Source organism: Theropithecus gelada, chromosome 3 (assembly GCF_003255815.1).
Source record: "Theropithecus gelada isolate Dixy chromosome 3, Tgel_1.0, whole genome shotgun sequence".
In the NCBI taxonomy this organism is placed as follows: domain Eukaryota; kingdom Metazoa; phylum Chordata; class Mammalia; order Primates; family Cercopithecidae; genus Theropithecus; species Theropithecus gelada.
The window spans coordinates 168,171,821-168,176,141 of record NC_037670.1 but is presented as its reverse complement, the minus strand read 5'-3'; the positions used below and the strand labels follow the sequence as shown (position 1 = coordinate 168,176,141).

Below are 4,321 nucleotides of genomic sequence, written 5' to 3'. Positions count from 1 at the left end.
ATGTTAGAATTCTCCAGTGAAACCATCTAAACCTAGAGATTTCTTATTTGGTAGTTTTAAAATTATGAATTCTATTTTCTTAATGGTTATGGAGTTATTCAAATGGTCTATTCCTGCGTGGTGAGTTGAGTTAGTGTGTTGCAGCAGGAACACGGCATTTTGTCCATTTTGTCTAAGTTGTCTAATTTATGTGTGTGGAGTGGTTTGTAATATTCCTTGATGGTCCTTTGTGATGTGCGGTGTCTGTAGTGATATCGCCTGTTTCATTATGATATTTAAAATTTATGTCTTTTCTTTTCCTTTTAATTTCTGCTTGAGTTTGCTAAAATTTTCTTAATCTTTTAACAGAGCTATCTCTTTGTTTCATTGATTTAACTGTTGTTTTTCTCTTTTAAATGTAAGTGTTTTCTGTTCTTATCTTCATTAATCCCCATCCTCTACTTGCTTTCAGTTTATTCTGCTCTTCTTTTTCTAGGTTCCTGAGGTGGAAATCTATTGCTCACTCGAGACTTTTCCTCTTTCCTAATGCATGCATTTATTGCTCTAAGTTTGCTTCTCAGCACTTTGATATGTCACAGTTTCATGTTTATCCAGTCCAATGTATTTTTAAATTTCTCCTTGAGACTTCTTTAACCAATAGACTATTTTGAAGTGTGTTTTTACATTTTTAAAAGTTTAGGGATTTTCATATCTTTCTTATGCTGTTTTCTAATTGGATTACCTACAATAATTTCTGGTTTTCACCTGCTCTGGATGATTACTATCTCTTTTAAATTGGTTGTGGCGAGCTTTAGGGCCTAGGGTAGCTCTATCTTGCCATATGTTTTGTCAGAATTCAAAATATATATATATGTATTCTGCTGTTGTGTGGAATATTCTGTAAATGCCAAATAGATCCTTTTGGTTAATGGCATTTTGAGTTGTTTTATATTCTTGTTGATTTTTTTCTTCTTTTTAAAAATATGAAATGTTTCACAAAATTTTGTGTAATCTATATGCAGGAGCCGTGTTAATCTTGTCTGCATCATTCTAATTTTAGAAAGTGCTGCCAAAGCCAACACTCCTTGCTGATTTTCTGTCTAGTTCTATCAATTATTGAGAAAGGCATGAGGAAGTTTCTAACTATAATTGTGGATTCATCTATATCTCCTTTCAGTTCTGGCAGTTTTCTTTCTTAAAAAAATCAACTAAAATATATGTAATTAAGCATAAAGTTACTTTCTCATATATCTACAAGCACAGTGAATACACTTCTTGGCATGAAGACACAGCCTTTACCTCCCCACCTGCGAGATTATATATATAAAACTCCCACTGTTGTTGCTATAGTAGTGGATTAGTTCCCGAGATTAAAATTTATACAATTAGAAATAATAAAATGGAAATGATTTACTCATAGATTTGTATTTAAATCATCTTTATTTACAAACTACTATACTAAGAACTATAATTCCTTAAACTTCAATTTGAGAAAAGTGTAATCACTTAAGTAACAGCCGTTACTTAAACTGAAAATGAGATCAGTCTAAATTACTTTTGAAGAGAGCAAAAATATTGTCGGGTTTCTTGCTGTGGTTCTGGTTGTTCAGTAGCAGGCTCCTTGGAAGGCGGAATCAACCCTGAAGGGAACTCGCTTCTACCTTCAGAATGTGGGGTTGGGGTCAAATCCAGGTCTTGGGTGAAGGGAAGGAGGAAACCCCTCGGTGGATAGATGTTTCTCACTGCAAATGGAGCACGTGGTGGACCTGGGAAATCCCTTGGTGGACAGTAACCTCGAGAAGCTCCAAACATGGTTCCTGGAGGAGGTGGGGGGAAAGGAGGTCCTCTTCTCATGAACGGTCCCCTCGTATTCACAGGAAACAATGGACCTCTGATTGGAGCCAGAGGTGGAGGAACAAAGCCGGTACCAGTTGCTTCATTTTCAGCAGGGAGAGATGAATCAGGCACATTTAAATTACCAGGATGATCTTTGGCATCATTTCTACTGGATTCCATTTCTGAAGGCATTGACCCATCCATTTTATCCAAAGAAGGCACATTAAAACTTCTGAGTTCTGCTGGCCCAGACAGTCCATCAGAATTAGAATAAAATCTGTCTTCCCTTTGTGGAGGAGGAGCTGAATCAGGATATGATTGTCCTGGTGGAGGAAACATCATCCTATGGTCCTGTTCCCACGGAGATGACAGGGACCCAGTGTCAGGAGGAGCCCTGTGAGGATCGGTTAACGTATCACAGGGTGGTTCTCCTCTTTCATTGGTAATCTGATGGTCCAGAGGATTCCCTGGGCCTCTTGGGCCTCTTCCTCCTCCCTCCGGAAGCACAGGAGAGGGTCTCAGTGGACCCTCCAACACAGTTTGAGGAGAGAGAAAAGCTCTCGTTTCAGATGAAGGCTGACCCAATGGTGAGGGACCACATGGGGAATTCCCTCTGCCAAATGCTGTATTTGAAACATCAGGTGCACAAGGATCTTTTTCTAAAAGTTCAAATTTAAACTCTGTTTCAGTTAATTTTTGTCTGTTGTGAGCATTTTCTTTCCTTAAATCATTGAGGTTTCTTTCAGCAGTCTGAGCTGCCAACCAATTATCATGTCCTTTTTTCTCGTAGGAAATAACCTGCCTTTGATAAAAATTAATAGTTCTCTTCAATTCTTCTTCAAGATCTTTGGCTAGCTTTCCATAGGTCTCCAGCCCTTCAGTGGTATGGCTGATCTTTTTTTCCACTTTAGAAAGTTTCTCTTCTTCCTGTATCCGGGAATTTTCCTCTACTGTCAATTTCCTGTGGAGTTTCACTTCATTTTCTTGATAGAATTCAGTCATTATTTTAAGTTTTTGTTGAAGCTTCTGATTCTCACTTTCAAAATACATGTTTTCTGACTGCAAAGATGCTTGCTGAGTCTGAAGATTTTTAATATGCTCTGTAAGCTCTTCCTTTGTTTTATCAACTTCAGATAACTCAATAACAATGTGGTTTCTTTCTCCTTCTAAGGTTTTTAAAGAAACATTTAACTCAGCAGCATGAATCAGTTTCTTCAAAGCTCCTATTGGAGGATCATCTAAGTAAGCACCATTTTCCGATTCACCCTTCACTTCTAATTCCGAGTTATCATCATCCGTTATGTCCTCTCCAAGTACAGCAGCCCGATCTTTCATCTTTAGCAAGCATCCAGTCAGAGTCTTAATGTGATTTTCTTTATCATTTAGAACTTGTTCTGTGTGTACTTTGGAGTCTTCAAATGTTATTTTCTGTTTATTAAGTTCACTCACTTGTTCTTTCCATACTTCAGCTTCTTGCAAAAGCCGCTTCTGGCTTTCCAGAAGTTGAGAATTTTCATTCAAAGCATCTTTTATTGCTATCTCGCGTCGTTCTTCACTCATGTTAAAGATCTTGCAGATGATTTTGGATTCAGCTATTTGTGATTTCAGGGATTTTGACTCATCTTCTAGAGCCTGTATCCTTTTTGAAATATCCGCCATCAATTCTTCTTGTTGAGAATGTTTAGATTTCTCTTCTTTGAACTCTTTTTCTAGACAGAGGATTTCATCCTCAAGTTCAGAATTGGACCTGTTCAGCTTTTCACAGGTTGCCTCCAAACTTCGTGCTTCTGCTGCCGCCTTCTCAAAGCTGGCATCCTCTAAAGATGACTCTGCTTCATAGGCTTCGTACTCTTTTTGAATAAGGCTAAATTTTTCAAGTAGTTTACATTTTTCTTCAATTAGTCCAGAAAGCGTTGCAGCAAGTTGTTTTTCTCTTTCCACATAAAGCCGACTCCTAACGGATCTAAAAGCTCTCCACAGAAAAAGGAGAACAGCAAAAAATCCAACAACGGCTGCACATACCACCAGTTCCCATGGAAAACCATGAGGATTCGAATATGGTCTCCTACTTTCAGGCAGTGCTGCCACAACCCTGCGTAGCTCCTCCAGGACCAGCCCCAGATAGGGCTGAGGGGTAGCGCCGGGCTCCTCCATAGCGCCGAGGCTGCTCTGGGGTCTCCGCAGTAACACTGGCCACAACAAGCGGTGGAGAACACGCAGCCTGGGGTCTGGAATCCGAATCCGCACGCGGCCACCAAGCGGAGCGGACCACTGCGGAGCCAGCTGCGGGGGGAGCTTGGGAACGCGGGCACCGCACAGGCCTCACAGGCCCATGCTGCTGTCCCCTCATCCCCCCTGCCCCCTTGTTACACTTTACATCCTGAGGCAGCGCAGGTCCCAGCCTGACCCGCCTTACTTCTGGCAGTTTTCACATCACATATTTTGTTTTGTGGTGCGTGCGTGTGTGTGTGTGTGTGTGTGTGTCTTTTGAGGTCGAGTCTCGCTC

The 4,321-nt window shown here is 40.5% G+C and overlaps 1 non-coding gene and 1 pseudogene across 2 annotated transcripts; both read right to left on the bottom strand.

The window, feature by feature from the left end:
• Positions 1-956: 956 nt before the first annotated feature.
• LOC112621885 lies at positions 957-1,059 on the bottom strand. The gene has a single exon (XR_003118818.1). It is a non-coding gene; the product is annotated as a U6 spliceosomal RNA (small nuclear RNA).
• Positions 1,060-1,642: 583 nt separating this feature from the next.
• On the bottom strand, positions 1,643-4,013 carry LOC112621445 (annotated as a pseudogene). Its single transcript, XR_003118727.1, has one exon. The product of XR_003118727.1 is annotated as a cTAGE family member 8-like (transcript).
• Between the last annotated feature and the right edge of the window lie 308 nt (positions 4,014-4,321).